We start from the raw sequence: 23,862 nt of genomic DNA on the forward strand, positions 1-23,862 counted from the left end.
TAGCCAAAAAGTGGCCATACAATTCTGTTCAGCCCGCAAGCTTCGTCTATGCAAAACGGCGCAAATGGACAACTCTTCCACTTGGCTATAGTATTTTGACAAAAAAGTGGTAAATGTGTAGCGCTTAAAATGACTATCTCTAATGACAATCAAAATACCAAAACACACAAAGCAATAATAAATGGATTGTGTAACAAAAATAATAAAAGTCCCTTTTTCCAAAGGAACAAACACTGTGTTACTAACAAGTGATGCAAAGTGAACTGATTAACCTGTTAGTTAGTGACAAAACATGAAAATATGATCAACTGCTGTTGAATACAATAGTTCACATACACCATGAAGACAATCAAACAAATGAGTGAAGAAATAATGAGTCTCTTTCCTTAGGAAACAAATGATGTGCTGCTAGCACGTGATGCAGGGTGAACTGTTAACCCTTTAAATGGTAATAGAACATAAACTGGTATGACCGACTGCTATTGGACTGGGAGGACTCCACTGCTGCCCCACTTGTATACAAGCGTTTTTCTTTTCAGCCAAATGTAAGTTTGACCGCTGCAAATAAATATTTCCCTGGATCGTCTTTCAGGACAGCCACCTTAGAGAGATCCCGGCTCCTCCCCTCTCAGGAAACACCGCCTTCAATCAGATATTTAAGTCTCATCCTCCCACTGGCCCTTCAGTTATGGTGTTTCCTCCGGTGGGGAGACACCGCTGTGGAACCAGGAGCGTATGGCTGGGGAAGCTGAGGCTTTATTTGGCATTTTTTAGAAGATTGGGATCTTCTGCCTAAAGTTTATATTTTTGAATTTGGCGCTCAGGCCGGCTGTGTGCATCCCAGCGTCTCTTTGGGGAAAGTGTAAGCTCCGTCTTTTTCTCTGCCTAGGGTGGCGCTGTGGGCTGTCTCAGGTCCCCCCTGCTTTGCAGCCAGCTTGGAGCTCGCTGGTCCGGAGGATGGGCGACGTCAGTTCCGGTTGGGGGCGGGACAGCTACACGAGGCCGCGTCTTCCGGTTCCGGACGCGGCCTAGGAAAGCGGACCACGCACCCTGGCTGGTGCAGTCTCTCCAGTCTGAGGTGTCAGCAACAGGGAGACAACGGACCACCGCTCCGCTGAGCAACAATGTCGGAGACAGAGGTCTCGAAGACAGCTCCATCCGAGGAAAGCACCAGCCAGCCGCAGGTAAGGGAACCCTGGGGTGGTGTTCACCTGCCTATACCCTGTTAGCTCCACGGGTGTTTTCCCTTCCTGGTGGTCGGTGGGTATAGGAGTTTCTGGGACCCTGGTGGTGGTTGGTCCTGGGGGGCACTCCTGGTGATCCCTGTGTATATCGCTGGTGGGCTCCAGCTAATGTGCTGCTGTCTTTTTGTTTGCTTCTCTTTTCAGAAAGCCTCAAGCAAATCAGCCCATTGCTCTAAGAGGAAGTGCCCTGTGTGCAGATCAACACTAGGGGAATCCTGGTTGAAAACGCTCTGTAAGCGTTGTATTGGGGATGTTTTAAGAGAACAGACAGCAGAACAGGGGGCAGAGCTGGCTGCGTCAGTTAAGGAGCTTTCTAGTACCTTTCAGTCCTTTCAAGCTCTTTTTTCCTCTTTTCAACTGCCCCAGCCCCAAAGCAGTGTCCCACCAGCACAGCAGGTTGTTTCACCTAATCCCACGGATTTTCTCCCTAGTAGTGGTGAGAAACCGGAGGGTCTAGCGGAGGACATTGAGGAAGAAGCGGGTAGCGCCATTTCTGATTCCCAGGAAGAATCAGATACAGAGGGGCTGGACGGGGAGTCCTCCAAAGCCTCAAGGTACAAACTTTCTCTAGAGGAGGTGGAGGAGCTCTTAGATGCCATCCACACCACTCTAGGTATCCAGGAGGAAAAGAAAGTTTTGTCATTACATGACCAAATGTCTGGAGGAACAGAAAAATAAAGTTTTTCCAGTCCATGATGTGTTGGTCAATGCCATTTAAGAAAGAATGGCAAGATCCAGAGAGGAAACCTTTTTTCTCTAATGCACTAAAAAGGAGGTTTCCTTTTGCAGGTGAAGATAGTTTAGTTTGGAATAAAACTCCAAAACTAGACGCAGCATTTTCTCAGGTGTCCAGAAATACAGATCTGGCCTTCGAGGATATGGGGGTACTCTCTGACCCCATGGATAAAAGGATGGATTCCCTTTTGAAAAAATCCTGGGAGTCATCACAGACAAATCTCAAACCCGCCATGGCAGCCACAGTGGTGGCCCGTAATATGGAGTTCTGGCTCACTCAAATCAAGGCGCATATCGAAGCCAATACAGCAAAGGATATTATCCTTGCTTCTTTTCCCACGCTTCTTAAAGGGGTGGCCTATCTGGCAGACGCCTCGGCCGAATCAGTACGCATGTCCGCTAGATCTTCAGCCCTGACCAATTCAGCAAGGAGAGCCTTGTGGCTTAAGACGTGGCAGGGGGACAGTGCGTCTAAGATAAAGCTCTGTGGCATACCCCTTACCGGAGATTTATTATTTGGGCCTGGTCTGGAAGCCGTCCTGGATAGGACGGCTGACAAAAAGAAAGCCTTTCCCATTAAAAGGAAGTTTGGGCAACAGGCGAAAAGGAAATTTCAGTTTCCCAGGAAATCTGAGACCCCTAAAACAGGTCACCAAAAGAAGGTTTGGGGACAAAAGGGGAAAGGGCGTGGGGCGGCGATTTTTCGCCCTCCTGAACAGCCCAAAAAGGCCCAGTGACACGGTAACAGTGGGAGGAAGGTTGGGGGCCTTCCTCCCACAGTGGGAGGTGATCACCTCAAACCAATTTGTTTTGGGGATCATCAGACGGGGCTACAGGTTGGAGTTCTCAAATCCCCCACCACTCAGGTTTTTGATTACCAACCTACCAGTATGTGCGGAAAAAGCCTCCGCTCTGCTATCCTCTTTACAGGAATTGGAAGAGCAGGAGGTGATTGTCCAGGTGCCAGGTCCGGAGACAAGCAGAGGCTTTTACTCCCACATTTTTGTGGTCCGCAAGCCGTCGGGAAAATTCAGGCTCATCCTGAATTTGAAGCCTCTAAATGTCTCCGTCAAGTACAGGAGATTCAGAATGGATTCGATCTATTCGGTCAGAGCGCTACTCCCGCCAAACTGCTTCATGGCATCGATCGATCTAAAGGATGCGTATCTACATATTCCCATAGCCGAGGATCATCAAAAATATCTGAGGCTAGCAGTAAGGACTGGGAATCGGGTACTGCATTGGCAGTTCAAAGCTCTCCCCTTCGGGCTATCATCTTGCCCCCGAATCTTCACAAAGGTGATGGTAGAAGTCCTGGCTTTTCTGCGACTCAGAGGTCTTTCAATAGTCGCATATCTAGACGATCTTCTCCTGTTTGCACCCTCAGCGGAACAATTGGTTCAGGATCTTCAGGTAGCAAGAGACATCCTGGAAAAATTAAGATGGCTTCTGAACCTAGAAAAGTCCAGTTTAGTCCCAGCCCAGAGAGTCACCTTCCTGGGTTATGTGGTGGACTCAACGAGCCAAAGGGTCTTTCTTCCCTCAGAGAAGGTCCTAAAGGTGGACAAGACCATGTTGCGGTTGCAGAGCAACAGTCAGGGAGGCCATGTCAGGATTGGGATTACTAACATCCACACTTCCAGCAGTACATTGGGCGGGACTGCACTTTCGTCCTCTTCAGTTATTTATTCTGAAGGTTTGGGACCACAGTCAGACCTCTTTGGATGCCTTAATCTCCATCCCAAATCAGGTCAAAAGGTCACTCTGGTGGTGGAGAAAGGGAGCAAATCTGTCCCAGGGTCTCCAGTGGATTCTGCCAGTGGCCAAGACGGTCACAACCGATGCCAGCGGGTCAGGTTGGGGAGCACACTTGGGTCCCAAGTGGGTACAAGGGACCTGTAGGAAAGAGGACACCCAAAGATCCTCCAATTGGAGGGAGCTGAGAGCAGTAGAACTAGCACTCGGATCCTTTCAGGGGGAACTTCAGGGGCAACATGTGCGAATCCGTTCAGACAATTCCCCAACAGTAGCCTACATCAACAGGCAGGGGGGTACACAAAGTTGCTCCCTATGGCTTCTGGCAGAAGCCATCCTGAAGTGGGCCGAACTCAATGTATTGTCCCTGTCGGCAACCCACTTAAAGGGAGATCAGAACCAGACAGCGGACTTCCTCAGCAGAACAACTCTGAGGGAATGCGATTGGATCTTAAATCAGGAGGTATTCAACACGATCGTTCAGAGATGGGGAATACCATGCATAGACCTCTTTGCCTCAAAACACAATACCAAGACAAGTCTTTTCTCCCTAAACAGATGGGACGGAGCGCTGGGAATAGACGCACTCGCTCAGACTTGGGCATTGTCAAAGTGCTATGCCTTCCCCCCTCCGGTCCTGATTCCGGCAGTATTGAGGAAGTTGCAAGGGGAGAATACGATCCTCATTTTGATCGCTCCTTATTGGCCCAGGAGACCGTGGTTCTCCATTCTAAGGAACCTAGCAATAGAACCTCCTTGGATTCTTCCGACCCAGACCAACCTTCTCACTCAGGGTCCAATCTGCTGCCCTCAGGTGGACAGGTGGAACCTGGCGGCCTGGCTTCTGAGGAGTCATTGTTGAGGGGCAGGGGCTTTTCTGAGCGTCTGATTAAGACTCCTAAATTGTAGGAAAATAGAAACTCAAAACATCTATTGTAAGGTGTGGAGACATTTTAATATCTGGTGCTCAGAAGGCTCCTTTGACGTTCATAGTTCAGTGGCAGTGCTAGAATTCCTACAGTCAGGTGCAGACAAAGGTTTAGCACTTAGCACATTGAAAGGACAAGTTTCTGCGTTGAGCGTTTTTCTAGAGAAACAGCTAGCGTTAGACCCTTGGATAGCAAGGTTCTTTAAGGGTCTAAGTAGACAGAGGCCAGTTAGAACCTCTTATCTTCCAGTTTGGAACCTCTCTTTGGTTTTACAGGCTCTTACAAAATAACCTTTTGAACCATTAGAATCCTGTTCTTTGAAACTAATTACCCTCAAAACTGTGTTTTTGGTGGCAATTACCACGGCAAGACGAGTCAGCGAACTCGAAGCCCTTTCCATTAGGGCCCCTTATTTTCAAATTTTTCCGGATAGGGTTATTTTCAAAACCGATCCGGCCTTCTTGCCAAAGGTGGCTTCAAGATTTCATAGAAGCCAAGAAATCATCTTACCCACTTTTTGTTCTAATCCTGTGAGGGAACAGGAACGTTCATTCCATAATTTAGATGTTAGGAGGTGCATTCTCCAATACTTAGAATGCACTAGACAATTTAGAAAGTCAGAGTCCCTTTTTGTATTTTCAGGATCTAAGAAAGGACAGCACCGGTACCCACCCAGGTACTGGACGTCTGAGGACTCATCACATAAGACCGTCAGGTAAGACTGTAATGTTTGTGTTGTATGACGTGTTCTTGTGTCTCCCCAGTTGGCCGGAGGTGCTCGTGATAAACTGAAGGGCCAGTGGGAGGATGAGACTTAAATATCTGAAGGCGGTGTTTCCTGAGAGGGGAGGAGCCGGGATCTCTCTAAGGTGGCTGTCCTGAAAGACTCCTGGAAAAGGACGTTACCGGTAAGTAACTCCATATTTAATATTTTTCTACAAACGGGATTACGATATGTGGCCACTTCTTTCTCTTATCTTTTATACCATTGACACATTGTGAGAACATCAATTTGGGGATCGCATTTCCAGCGCAGCTCCCAGTTTGTCTCCATTCACCCATCCCACAGAGGATTTGATGACCGGCTAACGTGTCGCCCTGCCAAGGATCCTTTATGACACCTTTCGGTGGCGTATGTCACCTTAAGGCATCGGGTTCCGGTAAGCCTGCATTGCTTTCGGTGGTGGGAATAACACATTGAAGAAGTCACTTATTTTATCCATTCACTTGATTGACTGTTTGTTTTTTGATATATGCGAACTCTCTTCATCCAATAGCAGTCGGTCATACCAGTTTATGTTCTATTATCATTTAAAGGGTTAACAGTTCACCCTGCAGCACATCGTTTGTTTCCTAAGGAAAGAGACTCATTATTATTTCTTCACTCATTTGTTTGATTGTCTTCATTGTGTATGTGAACTATTGTATTCAACAGCAGTTGATCATATTTTCATGTTTTGTCACTAACTAACAGGTTAATCAGTTCACTTTGCATCACTTGTTAGTAACACAGTGTTTGTTCCTTTTGGAAAAAGGGACTTTTATTATTTTTGTTACACAATCTATTTATTATTGCTTTGTGTGTTTTGGTATTTTGATTGTCATTAGAGAGAGTCCTTTTAAGCGCTATACATTTACCACTTTTTTTTATTTCTCTGCTTTTCTCATACGAGCCGTGTTAGCAGCTACCATTCAACTAATACTGGCAGCGCAGGGTATTCACTCTTTTTCCACTATAGTATTTTGACAGCCATCCCAGCTGTTAAAATACCCAAAAAGTGCCCGTATCTGGTTAGCTTGCGGGCTGAACAGAAAAAAATATGCAATGCACTGCGATGATGCAGTGTATTATGGGCCGTGGCGCGCCTTTTGAATTTGGCGTGAACAGCCCATAATGTTCGAAATCAAACAGATGTTCGAGTCGAACTCATTTTTTACTCGCACCCTTGCTCATGCCTAGTAATGTCCAACATCAAATGAAAAAAACAAAAAGGAGCCAAGTGGAAACGTTTTGGTTGAATAGTGTCTGGCTGCTTTGGCCAATCACAGAGCCGTCGGCACAGAGTCATAATTAGCCAAAGGCATGGTGCCTCTGGCCAATTATGTCTCAGAGGGACCAAGTACACACCCCACACTATATAAGGCCGCCTGCGTATTCGGCCTTGTGTAGTGTTGCGGCGTTGTGAGAGAGATAGTCTGAGTGTCATTTCCGTTAGAGAGGGAAAAGGCAGGCGATTTAGGTAGATGTATTATGCATCCCAGGCATTGTATGTATGTATGTATGTATGTATGTATGTGTATATGTATATGTATATATATATATATATATATATATATATATATATATATATATATATATATATAAAAAATAAATACAATTTTTTTTTTTTTTTTTTTTTTTATTGTATTCAGTTTAGCTAGATCTCACTTCAGAGTGTTCCTGTTATTCTCGCTGCAGTATATTAAGTCAGTATACTGGGCACAGTGTGCAGGTAAAGCTGACTGCAGACCATCCATGTTTCTTCCTAATAATACAGGCAGGCAGTTGATTGAGCTAAGCTGCAATATATTAAGACGGTGTGCAGGTAAAGCTGACTGCAGGCCATTCCTTGGTGGATGACCAAGCCGTCCTCATCATCCTCTGTCACCCAGGCTACCTTGGCTGCCAATGCAAGTACCGTATTCCATCGGCTCATGGTCATCAGTTACTCCTTCCCTAGCCCCAACATCATGCACGGAGGAGTCCCCCGAACTGTTTGACCACAGTGTTTGGATACGTGCTGCAGTCGGATGCGCATCGTTTTGAAGGCTCGGATGATGGTACCCAGCTTGAGGAAGGCAGTAACATGAGCCCAGACAGAGGGGGTGCCCAAGAAGGACAACAAACTGGCAGTCATGTTCCCCCAGCTGCAGCATACTGCCAGGTTTGCTCCAGTGACAAGGAGGGAGGGGATGATGAGGTCACTGACTCTACATGGGTGCCTGAGAGGAGGAGGAGGTACATCTCCATTGAGGCAGGATGCCCTCCAGAGGCCAGCTTAAGGGCAGCCAACTGCTGCATGTTTCTTTATCGTACATCACGGGACACAGAGCAGCATATTCATTACTATATGGGTTATATGGAGTACCTTCAGGTGATGGACACTGGCAATCTCAAACAAGAAGTGCCCCTCCCTATATAACCCCCTCCCATAGGAGGAGTACCTCAGTTTTTACGCCAGTGTCTTAGGTGTTGGTCATGGTTTAGCTTGCCTCCACATCCTTGGGATTAAGGTGGGCTAACCGGTTCTGTCCAAGGGCCTCAGCGCTAAAGTGGTCAGTAACCGGACCCCAAACCAATGGGGTATAGCCCATAATGCTTTTCTTTTTAGAGAGCTGGACCCTGGGCCCAGAACTTAGAAACCTTTGGGGGCATAATGTTTCTGTTGCCAGAGTGCTATATGGGCCCAGGACAGTGGATCCTTCATAGGAACCCAGGGCCTGAAGGTCAATGCCCCACGGAGATGGGGGAAGATTGGGCCTCTTGCTGTGCAAAGTCCTGCGGCATGGAGCAGGTAAGTGAGGGGAAAACTTGCGGAACTTGGTTCGCAGCAGGTTTTCTGGGGGGGGATCACAGTGGGACATGCCTAAAGTTATGCGCTGCATCTGGCAAAGTGAGTCACATGTCTTAAAGATAGGATGACTCTATGTGTATTCCCCATAAAAGGTGACCTCCCTGGTAGTATTGTAAAGCATTGAGATGTGTGTGTAAGAGAGCTGTGCTTACCTGCAAAGCCTCCAGGCGATTGCTGCCACGGTTCTTCCTCCTGGAGACAGGACAAACTGCCTCCTCGTGTGGTCTCCTTGCCCCCACCCCCCCCCCGCCGGCGGGCGCGCGCGCGTCCCCGTGATATGGGCGCAATTTCGTGCCGTTTGCTGAGGGGGGAAGGGCGGGCCAGCATGTTAAAGGAAGGGGCGGCCCTTCCATTCGTTCCCAGCTCAGTATATGCTGGAACTCAGAGAGGAACAGACCAGAGCGGCAGCACGGGGCGCCGAGGACACACAGTGGCCAAAATAGATTATTACAGTCTTCATTAAGACTGTTCTGGAGCCTTTTTTCCATCTCGGCAGTTTTTTGGCAATACTACTAAGGGGGACAGAGTGTTTTTTTCTCTCTTTGGTTTAAAAAAAAAAAAAAAAAGAACCATTAAAAGGAGAGAAGGCATTTTTTATCCCCCAAAAGGTTTTTTGGCAATAACTATTTATATTTCCAAAACACCGATAAGTTAGCGGGCGTACCTCGGTATTGTACCATGGCATCTGGTTCAGAGGGTACAAGAGGTGGGGATTCCCCCAGAGAGTCTGAGGTCTCGGACAAAGTTATGCCGCTGCTTTCCCCAGAGGGAGCCTTGGTGGGACCATCGGGATCTGGGGCTGGGGCTGTCACGGGTCAGTCCAACCCTAGGGTGGTCACGGACGAGGTACTGTCCACCTCTTTAAAAGAGATGGAAAAAAGAATGGAAAAAATGATAGCCAAGGCTATGCGGGGCAGAAAACGGAATAGATCTCCGTCGCCCGAGCGTGGACCCTCAGAGGAGGAGGTCCTTTCCGCAGGGGAATTGGACGACCTCTTGGACAAGGACCAAACAGGTTCGAGGATCCGGATACGGAGGAGTCTGGGGCAGCCTCCCAAGGGGAGAGCTGGTGGGTTCAAGCCTTAACGGACTTGGTCCATAGAGCATTCAACTTGCCAGTACCAGATCTCCAAGTATCGGCGGTTTCAGCGTTGGGCTCACTAAAAACGCCTCAAAACAACGCAGTTTTTCCGATCCATCCTGTGCTAGAGGAAGTTATGTTCCAAGACTGGACTAAGCCAGATAGAATATTTTTACCACCTAAAAGATTTTCTGCCTTATATCCTATGGAAGATACATTTTCCAAGAGATGGGCAACCCCGGCGGTGGACGCAGCCATCTCATGTGTTAACAAATCTTTAACATGCCCGGTAGAAAACATACAGGTGTTCAAGGATCCGGTTGATAAACGCTTGGAAACGCTACTTAAAAACTCCTTCACTACTGCAGGCGCAGTAGTGCAGCCAGCTGTGGCTGCGATTGGGGTTGCACAAGCATTATCGGATCAAACTAAGCAGATGCTTAAACTTATTCCTGCCCAGCAGGCAGAAGAATTTTCGGATGTCCCTAGGGCCATACGCTTTACGGTAGATGCGATTAAGGATTCTATCCAGCAAGCGTCACGTTTATCGTTATCCCTTATCCATATGAGAAGGCTCTTATGGTTAAAGAGCTGGGAGGCAGAGCCCCCATGCAAGAAGCTCCTGGTAGGGTTCCCCTTCCATGGAGGACGACTCTTCGGAGAAGACCTGGATAAATACATTCAGACCATTTCAAGCGGCAAAAGTACTCTTTTGCCTACCAAGAAAAAGTTTCAGGGGCCTGCGTTTAAACGACAGTACTCCCCTGGGCAGGGGCCCTCCAATACCAAACAGTATCGACGGCCTCCTGCAAGATCAAACTTTAATAACAAGTCGCAGGGACAGGCCGCCGGAGGCAAGAGGCAGTGGTTTCGCAAGCCAGCAAAGCCAGCCCCCAAGCCGGCCTTATGAAGGGGCGCCCCCACCCATGAAGGTGGGGGGAAGACTGCGTCTCTTTGCAGAGGTTTGGGAGGCCAGCATTCCCGACAGATGGGTACGGTCTTCCGTGGCTACGGGCTACAAACTAGACTTCCTAAGGTTTCCTCCTCCTCATTTCCAGGAGTCAAGGGTACCAAACGATCCGGAGAAGGGAGCCGCATTAATGACTGCATTAAATCATCTACTCTCCCAGGAAGTAATAGTAGAGGTACCAGTCCTAGAACAGGGGCTGGGTTTCTACTCCAACCTATTCATCATCCCAAAGCCCAACGGGGATGTCAGGCCAATTTTGGACTTAAAGATGGTAAATGCATACCTAAAGGTCCGCTCATTTCGGATGTAATCCGTGCGGTCAGCAGCTGCCACACTCCAGAAGAACGACTTCATGGCATCCATAGACATAAAGGATGCCTACCTTCATGTTCCAATTTATCAGCCACATCAAAGATTTCTACGCTTTATGGTGGCTTCGCGTCACTTCCAATTCGTGGCGCTTCCCTTTGGGTTGGCTACGGCCCCCCGGGTGTTCACGAAGGTCCTAGCTCCAATCCTAGCCAAGCTAAGGATCCAAGGGGTCACAATCCTAGCGTACCTGGACGACCTCCTAGTCATAGATCACTCGTTTCCTGGCTTGGAACGAGCAGTGGCCCTCACGGTCCAGTACCTCGAGAGGTTCGGCTGGGTCCTAAATCGAGAATCAGCATTCCAGCCCACAAGGCAGTTGGAATATCTCGGCATGAGGTTAGACACAGCACAACAAAGGGTGTTTCTACCTCTGATAAAGATCAAAGCCATCAAGGAATTAATCCTACTGGTTCTAAGCAAGAAAGAACCAACTGTTCGCCTATGTATGCGGTTACTAGGCAAGATGGTGGCCACATTCGAGGCGGTACCGTACGCCCAGAGCCACACTCGCATCCTGCAGGCAGCCATCCTGTCAGCATGGAGCAAGAGGCCACAGGCCTTGGATATCCCTTTGCCGCTCTCATCAAGAGTCCGACAAAGTCTGTGTTGGTGGTTAGACCCTCAGAATCTACTGAAGGGGAAGTCTTTCAGCCCAGTGGCTTGGAAGATAGTAACCACAGATGCCAGCCTGACGGGCTGGGGAGCAATTTTGGATGGTTGCACTCGCCAAGGTACTTGGGCAAAGCCAGAGAAGCAGTTGCCCATCAACATCTTGGAGCTCAGAGCTGCTCGACTAGCCCTCAGGGCTTGGACGTCCAAATTGCAGGGGTTCCCGGTGAGAATTCAATCAGACAATGCCACGGCCGTGGCATACATAAATCACCAAGGGGGAACCAAGAGTCAAGCCGCTCAGAGAGAGGTGAGCTTGATTCTCCTGTGGGCAGAGGCTCATGTGCCCTGCATATCGGCAATATTCATTCCAGGAGTGGACAACCTTCAGGCGGACTTCTTAAGTCGCCAGACTCTGTTGCCGGGGGAATGGTCTCTACATCCACAAGTCTTTCAGACACTCTGCCAAAGATGGGGAGTGCCGGACGTGGATGTCATGGCATCGAGACTCAACAAGAAGCTAGACAGGTTCATATCCCGCTCAAGGGATCCGATGGCCTGCGGGACCGATGCGCTGGTTTGCCCTTGGCATCAGTTCAAACTTCTTTATGCGTTTCCCCCGCTCCAGTTACTACCCCGCCTGCTGCGCAGGATCAGGGTGGAGCACATACCAGTCATCCTGGTAGCTCCAGCATGGCCCAGAAGGGCATGGTATTCACTAATCCTGAAGATGGTAGTGGGAGACCCTTGGACTCTTCCTCTACGGCCAGACCTGCTATCGCAAGGTCCGATCCTCCACCCTGCCTTACGGCATCTAAATTTGACGGCCTGGAGGCTGAATCCCTGATTCTCAGGGGTAGAGGTCTGTCTCAGAAAGTAATCTCTACCCTAATCAGAGCCAGGAAACCGGTCTCTAGGGTGATTTATTACAGGGTCTGGAAGGCCTATGTAGGCTGGTGTGAGTCCAAGCGATGGCTTTCTCGCAAGTTTACCATCGATAGAGTATTAAGTTTTCTCCAGCTAGGAGTGGATAAAGGACTGGCATTAAGCACAATCAAGGGACAGATTTCAGCTTTGTCAGTGTGGTTTCAGCAGCCGCTGGCCACCCACTCGCTGGTTAAGACCTTCATTCAAGGGGTCTTATGTATTAATCCTCCAGTTAAATCCCCAATTTGTCAGTGGGATTTAAATCTTGTTCTGTCAAGTTTACAGAAACAACCTTTTGAGCCGTTGGCTGAAATTCCTTTGGTTTTACTGACAAGGAAGTTGGTATTTTTGGTCGCCATAGTTTCCGCCAGAAGAGTATCGGAACTGGCAGCCTTATCCTGTAAGGAACCATATCTTATTTTACATAAGGACAAGGTCGTTCTCCGCCCTCATCCTTCCTTCCTACCAAAGGTTATATCCAGTTTTCATCTAAACCAGGATTTGGTATTACCATCCTTCTTTCCTAAACCTACTTCCAGAAAGGAAGGGTTGCTGCATACCTTGGATATTGTCAGGGCCATGAAGGCCTATCTTAAAGCTACAGAGAAGATCCGGAAAACAGATGTGTTGTTCATTTTACCGGATGGGCCCAAGAAGGGGCAGGCAGCTGCAAAATCCACCATCTCAAGGTGGATTAAACAGTTAATCACTCAGGCCTACGGCTTGAAGAGGTTGCCTCCTCCGTTATCATTAAAGGCTCATTCTACTATGCCATGGGCGCATCCTGGGCAGCACACCACCAGATCTCTATGGCTCAAGTTGCAAGGCGGCAACCTGGTCTTCTGTCCACACGTTTACAAAATTCTACCAGTTGGACGTAAGAAGGAATACTGATACAGCCTTTGGGCAGGCAGTGCTGCAGGCTGCAGTTTGAGACCCTCGGATTCCGGGGGCTCCCTTTTGAGTTAAATTTAAAAATTATTTTTCTCAACTAAGTTGGATTTATTATGATTTGAGTATAGCTCTAAATTAAATCCTTTTGTCTTGGGAAGATGTTCTCCCTCCCCTCATTGTAAGCATTGCTTTGGGACATCCCATATAGTAATGAATATGCTGCTCTGTGTCCCGTGATGTACGATAAAGAAAAAGAGATTTTTAATACAGCTTACCTGTAAAATCTTTTTCTTGGAGTACATCACGGGACACAGAGCTCCCACCCCTCTTTTGGGGACCATTTTGGGAGGCATACTGCTTGCTACAAAACTGAGGTACTCCTCCTATGGGAGGGGGTTATATAGGGAGGGGCACTTCCTGTTTGAGATTGCCAGTGTCCATCACCTGAAGGTACTCCATATAACCCATATAGTAATGAATATGCTGCTCTGTGTCCCGTGATGTACTCCAAGAAAAAGATTTTACAGGTAAGCTGTATTAAAAATCTATTTTTTTCCAAAAGTTCTTTGGTGTGGGCCTTTTTTTCAGACGTGTGCAGCAGATCGCACCGTTGCTATTTGCAACATATGTCTGAAGCATATCAAGTGTGGCCAAAACAGCAGCCGCTTGGGCACCACATGCTTGACCAGACATATATCGACCTGCCATGCAGTCTGTTGGCAAACATACATAAAAGACCCACGCCAAAGAACAAAGCGGACCTCTTCTTGCTCCTCATCAGCTGGCATCTCCAACCCCACTATACCTTCAGAAACCTGCACTGAGAGGTTTGAAGGTGTAGAATTAGGTGTGCCACTGCCATCGGTACACCAACTTCTGATTGTACCAGGCAAATTTCCCTGCCCCAGTTGCTACACCAGCAAAAGAAATTTGCTCCCAGTCATACACATGCCCAGCGGGTGAATGCTAGCTTGGCTACATTGCTAGCACTTCAACTGCTGCCTTTTCAGTTGGTAGACTATGCCCCCTTCCGTGAGTTTGTGGAATGTGCGGTACCTCAGTGGCAGATTCCCAAATGCCACTTTTTTCACTGAAGGTGATTCCGGCTCTCTACCGGCATGTGGAAGGCAATGTCTTGGCCTCGCTGGACAGGGCGGGCAGCGGTAAGGTGCATATCGCCACTGACACATCACATGGTACAGCAGGCATGGACAGGGACGTTACCTATTTTTCATGGCACACTGGGTGACTCTGCTGGCAGCTGGGAAGGATGCAGGTGCTGGGAAGGATGCCGGTGCTCAGCGAAAGAAGCCGAACGTCGGTGCGCAGGCGCCTTATAGAGCCGACTCGCAGTCCGGCTTCTTTCGGCAACTCGTGACGCACTGTATGCGACGGTCGGAAGCATGTCAATCAATTAGGAACGCCCAGTCCCGCAGATTATACCCGGAAGCCGCGGTGAACATATATCTATAAAATGGTATGTACGGCAACGATTTAAAAAAAAAAACACCCGATTACATTCAGGCGAGTTTAGAATGACAATGTTAAAAAAAAAAAAAATTTTGGTGAGCCCCCGCTTTAAGCATCATTAAAATCACTGCTCCTGAAAAAAATTCAGTTTTTACAACTTTTGCATTGATACATGTACCCTGGGGCAGGACCCAGGTCTCCAAACCCTTTTTAGGACAATAACTTGCATATTGGCCTTTAAAATTTGCACTTTTGATTTCTCACGTTCGAGTCCCATAGACTTTAACAGTGTTCGAAAGTTCGCGCAAACTTTCAGTCCGTTCGCATGTTCTGGATGCCAACCGAAACGGGGGTGTTCGGCTCATCCCTAGACAGAAGTTAAAGCGGGGGTTCACCCAAAAAAAATAATTTAATATTACATTCAGCCGAGTTGTCAGAATGACAATCGGCTCCTTTTTTTTTTTTTTTTTATTGCCGTACATACCGTATTTTCACCGTCGCTTCGGGGTATGTAATCTGCGGGACTGGGCGTTCCTAATTGACATCCTTCCGACTGGCGCATACAGCGCATCACGAGTTGCCGAAAGAATCCGGACTGCGAGTCGGCGCTATATGGCGCCTGCGCACCAACGTTCGGCTTCTTTCGGCAACTCGTGACGCGCTGTATGTGCCAGTCGGAAGGATGTCAATCAATTAGGAATGCCCAGTCCCGCAGATTACATACCCGGCAGCGGCGGTGAAAATACGGTATGTACGGCAATAAAATAAAAAACAGCCGATTACATTCAGCCCAGTTGTCAGAATGACAATGTTAACATTTTTTTTTTTTTTTTTTTTTTTTGGGTGAACCCCCGCTTTAAGTGCATTTTGGTCAGTTTACCAGGAACCAAGTGAAATGCGCTCCGTGTATTGCCAGTACAAGAGTGGCATTTGTCACATCCACAATAATAGCTACATATAGTTACATAATTAATCTGGTTGAAAAAAGTAAATCCAGTTCAACCAACATAGAAACAAAAAAGAAAACTATCCAATACCACAGTTGATAGAGGAAGGCAAAAAAAACAATAAAGCATAAACCAATTCCAATTTGCTCCAGCAGGGGAAACAAATCCTTCCTAATCCCCCAAGGAGGCAATTAAATATTCCCTAGATCAGGTGGGGACTTGACTGTAGTACCCACTATGATTTTTGTTGATGCAATCAATTGCTAATGCCTGGCACTTTGGGCCTTCGGTCTTCTCCATTTAAAGGACTTGTGTATTGATACTTTTTAGCATAGGTTTATCAAAAGGGTACCCCCAAGAGGTTACTAGGTGTTCCTTGAGCAATTTTTGCCTCTTCCATAACACTGCCATAATTTGCTTTATTTAGCTATCTGCAAGGGGGTAATTCTTTCCAATAACCACAAGTGTAAGGCCTCGTACAGACGACCGAACATGTCTGCTGAAACTGGTCTGCGGACCAGTTTCAGCAGACATGTTCGGTCGTCTGTAGGGCCGAGCGGACATTTGTCCACCCGACCGTTTTCGAGCGGACAAATGTTTCTTAGCATGCTAAGAAACATGTCCGCTGGAAAGCTGTCCGTCGGACAGGTTCGGTCGTCTGTACAGACTCACCGTACATGTCCGAGCGGCCGCCATCCCTTGCATGCGTCGAATCACTTCGACGCATGCGTGGAAGCAGTGCTTTAACTGGGCCGGAACGCGGCGGTACTCAGTACCGCCACTTCCAAAAATGGCCCTGGAGAGTACCAGCACCTCTCCGTGCGCCCAGTACGTGGTTTTACAGTACCGGTACCGAAAGAAACTGTATGCCGCCCCGCCGGAGCCGACTCTCACTGCTGCCGAGTGCGCTCCTGGCTCCCTTTCCTCTCTCCTGTCACTCCTGTCCTGTGCGTTTCCTCGACCCCCCCCCCATGGAGGAGAGTTGGTTCATTCCCTGGCGTGCGCCGCGTGACGTCACGCCGGAGGCGAGGTGAGAGGAGGACTCGCGAAGGGAGCTGTGTCGGCGGCAAGGAAAGAAGCCCAAGTCACGAGGAGCCTCAGCTCAGCCTGCATCTACAGTTCCTAGTGCTGCTACTGTCTGGATCCTGGACTCAGGGCTGCAACAGAAGAAAGTAAGAAAAGAATTGACTGTATTGGAGGGAGGGGGGGTTGGACTGAGGTGACCATCAGTTTTTTAATAAAAAAATGGCACAAAAAAATATTTTTGAGTTATTTTGAGCTTGCCTTCTCTAACTAAAAAAACCCCCCATTAATTGCAGCCTCACTGTGCCCATCACACGCAGCCACTGTGCCCATCACACGCAGCCACTGTGCCCATCACACGCAGCCACTGTGCCCATCACACGCAGCCACTGTGCCCATCACACGCAGCCACTGTGCCCATCACACGCAGCCACTGTGCCCATCACACGCAGCCACTGTGCCATCACATGCAGCCACTGTGCCCAACTCACACTGCCACTGTGCCACCATCAATTGTCGCCACTGTGCCCATCACACGCAGCCAAGGGTATTTTCATGTTCAGTATTGGGGGGGGGGGGCACCGGCGCCTAATAGAGTACCGGCACCTCTTTTGGCCCACTTAAAGCACTGCGTGGAAGCATTGAACGTCCAGGGCCGCGCATGTCGCCGCGTCATCGGCACGGCCACGTCACCGCGGATGGTGTACGCGCGGATTTCTGTCTGATGGTGTGTACAACCATCAGACAGATATCTCCGGCCGGACATGTCCGCTGAAAACGGTCCGGCAGACCGATTTTCAGCGAACAGTCCGGTCGTCTGTACGAGGCCTTAGGAACATTGGGCCAAATTCTCAAAAACCTGTGTAAATTTAGGATTATCTAACTTATGTCATTTAAGTTACGGCGCCCTAAGTTGGTGTCGTAAGTACCGTATTCTCAGCACATTTGCGCACAAAATTGCGCCATCCTTAACCTAAGTTTCAATGCGTAAGGCGTGGTTATGGCAAGTGGGAATGAAGTGGGCGTGCCTCATTGTAATGAGCCGTGACCCCATGCAAATGAAGTGCCGGCCGTACTGCGCATGCGCGCACGAATCTGGACCTCACTGCGCATGTGCAGAACTTTGGTCATCGCAATCAGTGAGATAGGTAAAAGGCCAAGCGTACTTAGTTTGAAGATCGCCCTGTGTCTAAATAGCCCCAGTCAAACAGACTTCTATTGCAAAAGTATTTCCCTGTGCTCCCTTCCTAAAGCAAGTTGCTTCTGCTTTGAACGTTTGTCAGTGTTTGTTGGTAAGATTTGTTTGTGAGAAAAGTGTTTGTGGAGTTGGAGGGTATAGTTGGTGTTTGTTTTTGCTAATTTGTTATTTGTTTTGATTGTTTGCCTGTTTGTTTTTGATAAGTATTTCTTTTTTGGTGTGTGATTGTTTTTTGTTGTCCTTTTTTGCCTGTTTGTTTTTGAATTTATAGTAGCTGTCTGTATATTTATTTTTTTTTGCTTGTTTTTATTTTCTTTGTTGTGTGTGTATTGTTTGTTTTTTGGGTGAGTTCCCTGTTGCTGGGTCTTGTCTGTCATGGCTCCCAAGCGCAGGAAGCTTAATTTTACCCTGGCAGAGAAGCATATACTTGCTCAGGGCGTCATTAAATTTGGGCGATTTCTCCATGGCCCTGAGAGCCACAACACCACCCCGGCCAGGAGGAAGGAGATCCTTAAAACTATTACCGATCGGATCAATGCGGCGGGGGGGGGGGGGGGGAGACCAGGACCATCGCTGGAGTACAAAAAAAAATAAATGACTTAAGGAGCGTGTCCCGGAACAAGCTGGCAATGCTGCATGCCCATACCAGGGGCACTGGAGGAGGGGGACCCTGCCCAGTCAGGATGAGTGAGGAGGAATGGGCAGTGGCCCAGTGTTTCCACCCACAGCAGGTGGTGGGCCTGCCTGGCTTTGACAATGATCCTCTTATGAGGACGGGTAATTTTTTGTAATTTCTATCTGGTGATTAGCATGTGTGGGTGGGGGAAGGGAAGATGTGCCAAGTGTGTGGATCCACCAACCTGTGATTGTTTTGTGTCCTCCCCAGATGGCCAGGAGGTTGCAGCCCCATCAGCCCAGGAGGTTGCAGGCCCCATCAGCCCAGGAGGTTGCAGGCCCCATCAGCCCAGGAGGTTGCAGGCCCCATCAGCCCAGGAGGTTGCAGGCCCCATCAGCCCAGGAGGTTGCAGGCCCCATCAGCCCAGGAGGTTGCAGGCCCCATCAGCCCAGGAGGTTGCAGGCCCCATCAGCCCAGGAGGTTGCAGGCCCCATCAGCCCAGGAGGTTGCAGGCCCCATCAGCCCAGGAGGTTGCAGGCCCCATCAGCCCAGGAGGTTGCAGGCCCCATCAGCCCAGGAGGTTGCAGGCCCCATCAGCCCAGGAGGTTGCAGGCCCCATCAGCCCAGGAGGTTGCAGGCCCCATCAGCCCAGGAGGTTGCAGGCCCCATCAGCCCAGGAGGTTGCAGGCCCCATCAGCCCAGGAGGTTGCAGGCCCCATCAGCCCAGGAGGTTGCAGGCCCCATCAGCCCAGGAGGTTGCAGGCCCCATCAGCCCAGGAGGTTGCAGGCCCCATCAGCCCAGGAGGTTGCAGGCCCCATCAGCCCAGGAGGTTGCAGGCCCCATCAGCCCAGGAGGTTGCAGGCCCCATCAGCCCAGGAGGTTGCAGGCCCCATCAGCCCAGGAGGTTGCAGGCCCCATCAGCCCAGGAGGTTGCAGGCCCCATCAGCCCAGGAGGTTGCAGGCCCCATCAGCCCAGGAGGTTGCAGGCCCCATCAGCCCAGGAGGTTGCAGGCCCCATCAGCCCAGGAGGTTGCAGGCCCCATCAGCCCAGGAGGTTGCAGGCCCCATCAGCCCAGGAGGTTGCAGGCCCCATCAGCCCAGGAGGTTGCAGGCCCCATCAGCCCAGGAGGTTGCAGGCCCCATCAGGTCAGGAGGTGGCAGCCCCATCAGGTCAGGAGGTGGCAGCCCCATCAGGTCAGGAGGTGGCAGCCCCAACAGGGCAGGCTGCTGCACCACCCCCAAGACAGGCTGATGCAGAGTCCCAAGAAGGGCAGGATTCGCCATGGGAGGGGAGTGCCCACAACTCCCCTAATCTGGATGTTGAGTGGGAGAAGGATGAGGGGGAGGAAGATGACAATATTGTGATTGGGCAGCAAATCATGATGGGCCAAGATATGACCTTTGAGTCATCCCCTGAGGGAACCCCACAGGCGCCCAGCAGTCAGGCCACCATCATGGGTCGCCCCTTCCAACCCTCCTCCAACATGCAGCAGCACCCATGGCTCACTCCAACTCCTCCTCCAAGGCCACAAGCCTCAGGGGCAAGTAGGAGGCCGACCCCGGAAAACAGGGGGGGGTTGGTGCGTCTGCCGGTCAGTCTGTTGAGGGACAATGTCCGGCAGACCCGCAGTCTGTCTGCAATCCAAAAAACCATGACCAAGGTGGAGCGCAGCCTGGGTGCAATGAGGGAGTCACTGGGTGACGTGGCCACCAACTCAGTGGGGGTCATCACCTGTTTGTGGGACCTGAGGAACGCCACAACAGGCGTGGCCCAGGAGGTGACTGCCCTCACCCAGGCTGTGCAGGCCAATACCCGGGCTGTGCAGGCCAATACGGCTGACATTACTTCCTGTCTGACAAGGATAGCCGTTGCCTTGGAGGGAAGGCCAGCAGGAGGACAGACACCAGGGGAGGCTCCTTCTTCCCCTGCACAGACCCCCCCCCCCTCAAAATACTCCCTCCCCTGCACAGACCCCCCCCTCAAAATACTCCCTCCCCTGCACAGACCCCCCCCGTGAAGATCCCCCAGTCGGCCGTGCCCGTGCCCGTGGCCAGCCCAGAAGGAGCACTTTTTTTTTTTGCTACTGTACTTATGATTTGGTTTATGTGTGTGTGAATGATGTGTGAATGTGGGGGGGGGTGGCTTTACTGAAAACATAAGGGTGTCACCCTCAGTTTTGGTGGAGTAGGGATCCCCAGGACCAGGGAGAAGTCATCCTAGGTTCCTGAATGGTGTATGAATGCACAGTGACATAATTGGAGCCGTGGCGGGGCGTTACTGCTGCCAAGTACCAAAGGGGGGGGGTACTTGGTTCTAATCCAATTCGATGTGCATGTGATGTGTCTGTGCTAGGGACCACAGTGACGTGCATTCATGCATTCTCATTGTGAGATAATTAATGTGCGTTTTGTAACCAAAAAAAAACATTCTCATTGGCATATAAGTAATGTGCATTTTATGTGCAACGAAAATATTTAAAGGTCACATAATCTCTGTGATTTATTCTGGGCAAAGCAAAAAAATAAAGATAATTAGGGTCCATTTACTGGGCAAAGATGCCTTCAGCCAGTTGTCTCCTTATTGCCTGGCCCTCAGAAGACCGGGTAGAGGGGTTTGGGGGGGGGGGATTGCCTGGGTGGGGGGTTAGGTCAGGACATATCTCCACATGCAGGCCCCTTCTCAAAGCAGAATTATGGAGGATGCAACATGCCCCAATAATTTGGCAGACAAAGTCTGGGGAATACAAGAGTGTACCCCCAGTCTTGTCAAGGCATCTAAATCTGGACTTGAGAAGGCCAAATGTCCGCTCTACTATTGCCCGGGTCTGGATGTGCACCTCATTGAATTTCCGTTCTCCGGGTGTTTGGGGGTTCCTAAAGGGGGTCATCAGGTGGGGTCCCAACGCATATCCTGAGTCACCTGTAAGGGAAAAGACAGGAGGTTATTAGTCATGCATGTGCCCCTTGTGATGTCTGCATCATGGGGGGGGCATACCTGACACCAATCAGCCAGCTGTCTCCATACACATTATGCTCCAAGTCTTGGTAGATCTTGGTCTGCCGTAGGATGTAACTGTCGTGGCACGACCCTGGAAACTTGGCACAAACGTGCCAGATGAGGCCATGGGCATCTACGATCACCTGGACATTGATCGAATGCCAGCATTTCCTGTTTCTGAACAGGTGTTCTGTTTCATGGGGGGCCTGTAGTGCCACATGGGTGCAGTCTATCGCCCCGATGGTCCTTGGGAAGCCAGCAATGTTATAGAAGTCTGTCATGGCTTGCACACGCTGCTCCTCCTGGGTGGGCATCACAAACTGGTTGCTCATGCGCCGCAGTATGGCAGGGACCACCTGATGGACACATTTGCTCATTGATGACTGCACCATCCCAGCCACACCTCCAGATGCACGCTGGAATGAGCCACTGGCTAAAAAATGGAGGGTTGCCATCACTTTGTGTAGAGGTGTCAGGGCATGGGAGCGTCTGGTTGGGGTGATAAGATCCTCCTGAAGAAGTTGGGTGATCTCCAGGATGGCCTCCCTATCAAACCGGTAGTTGCCAATCACCTCATAATCTGGCATTTGCCAAAGATCACGCCGAGGACGATAAACTCGCGCCTGTGCCCTCATCCTCCTCCTCTGTGCCCTCCTCCTCCTTTGTGCCTGTAAGGCAGCAAGTGCCGTCAGAATCATAGCTGGTCCTGGCATTTTTACACAAAGATCCTTCTCAACTATAGCTCTAAGCTCTAGTCACTACCTACAGCAAACCCTTCCACAGCATGTGTAAAATTAGGGCTGGTTTTATAATGTGGAAATTTAGTCAGAAAAACTAACAGGTGCGCACAGGGCGTAAAATACGGCACACACACTTAATTCTGAGAATCGCCCTAACTCCCTCATTTGCATCTTTGCCTATCAAAATGGCGAGCCTAGCGTAATTTGCGCCCGGGGATGCGCAGGTGTAACTAATTTAAGTACGGCTGAAAATACGGAAATCTTTGCTTAAGTCGTTTTGAAGATCGTGCGCAAATATACGCGCCGTGTAAATTTAGAAAACTTGAGTTAAGTCTGCGTATCTCTTTTGAGAATTTGGCCCTCTTTTCCCACTGAGCCTCATACTAATGTACCATAAGTTCTAGATATAGTAATTTTTAGCATGGATTCCCTAAGACCAGAACGTTATTTCAAGGGCTCCTCTGTTGAAAATGTTTAGAAAGACTGCTCTAGTACATAGGAAAATGCTAATCTAAATTTTTTGGGGAAACCAAAACCATTGCTTGCTTTATTGAGCTGTTTTATGGTCTGACTGAGGCGTGATCATATTTTTGTAAAACGTCTATTTTGACCAAGGGTTTTCCACTGGTATGTTGTGCTTTTACACACTCTTGTAGAAGTATTTTCTGAAGATCTGTTTCCTCCAAGTGTCTTGTTCTCTTTGTTCGGTAAATATTTGCGGGTTTGCATACATTCCACACATTGTTTGTACCTCTCGGCAGCCTTCTTCTCACCTGGAGTGTCTGAAACAGGTTGGAACAGGAAGCTGCCGAGCCAATCGCTTCTCTGTCAACATTCCACCCACCCCACAGCAGGTTTTTGCTTGTGCTGGGCCACCTTCTGCCACCCTGCTCACATGCTGGGAGTCTCCTGCAACTAGATTGTATACAGCTCACATCCCGATCGTTCAAAGCCTATTCCTATCATGACATGTAGAGGAGAAGGTGGTATGCGTCTGCTTTTTATGGCTTGGGGTGATCAGTGTGCCATGTGGAAGAAGTCTGTTGTTTGAGAATGAAGGAATGTATTCCAGCAATATTACCATATGCCCTATAAATCCTTTTGAGTTTGAAGTATAGGCAGCCATATGTTTTCCTGGCTTTCTTTCCTATTGTGTTCTGCAAATAGAATGGGTAAATTTAAAGCTGTATTAAACTCAAAAGCAAATATTTTTTTTATTATGCAGCTTGCCAATTCTTAGATGTGATTGGTGTATTTGGTTTCTTTTTTAGGCTTTTATAGTTTTTCACCTGGTGATCTAGTGTTGGAAAAAAAACGTGTAACATTAACAGTGGTGCTAACCATGATCAGATTTTATTTAAAATCTATATCGCAAAAGGAGAAAACTGCTAATAAAGTGTTGGCTGAAGTTCAGCTTTAATCTGTTAGTGTATGTTATGTTGGCCATGCATGGATGGAAATTTGGCCAGTTTAGCGCTGGGCACTGCAAATCAATAGTCAATCTACTGATCAATTTCTGTTCAACCACTCTGTTAGGGAAAAAATGCCACTCGATCAGCGCTGCAGGCTGCATCCCTGATCTCTGTATTCTGGTGGTAGGGAAGTCTCAGTCAGAATACGACACCGCAAAGTTTCCCCCAATCGCCTTGAATGTGTGAATAGGGGAATTGGGTCAGGTGTTTTTTTTTTTTTTTTTTAACCAGCTGGGTTACATACAGGTAAGTGCATGAAAAGCTGCA

The 23,862-nt window shown here is 49.0% G+C and overlaps 1 protein-coding gene across 12 annotated transcripts in view; it reads left to right on the forward strand.

Annotated features, from left to right (window-relative positions):
• Nucleotides 1-23,862, forward strand: part of LOC120916544 (MOB kinase activator 2-like) — a 303,463-nt gene that overhangs the window by 11,500 nt on the left and 268,101 nt on the right. The window contains exon 1 of one of the 12 annotated variants that reach the window (XM_040327582.1): nt 22,432-23,109. The exons of 10 other annotated variants lie outside the window; for them this stretch is intronic. The gene's annotated coding sequence lies outside the window, so the exon portion shown is untranslated. Of the gene's footprint in view, nt 1-22,431; nt 23,110-23,862 lie in introns of those variants that run through there. One more of the 12 variants, XM_040327587.1, reaches the window with a different exon arrangement.

This window comes from Rana temporaria, chromosome 10 (assembly GCF_905171775.1).
Source record: "Rana temporaria chromosome 10, aRanTem1.1, whole genome shotgun sequence".
Taxonomy (NCBI): domain Eukaryota; kingdom Metazoa; phylum Chordata; class Amphibia; order Anura; family Ranidae; genus Rana; species Rana temporaria.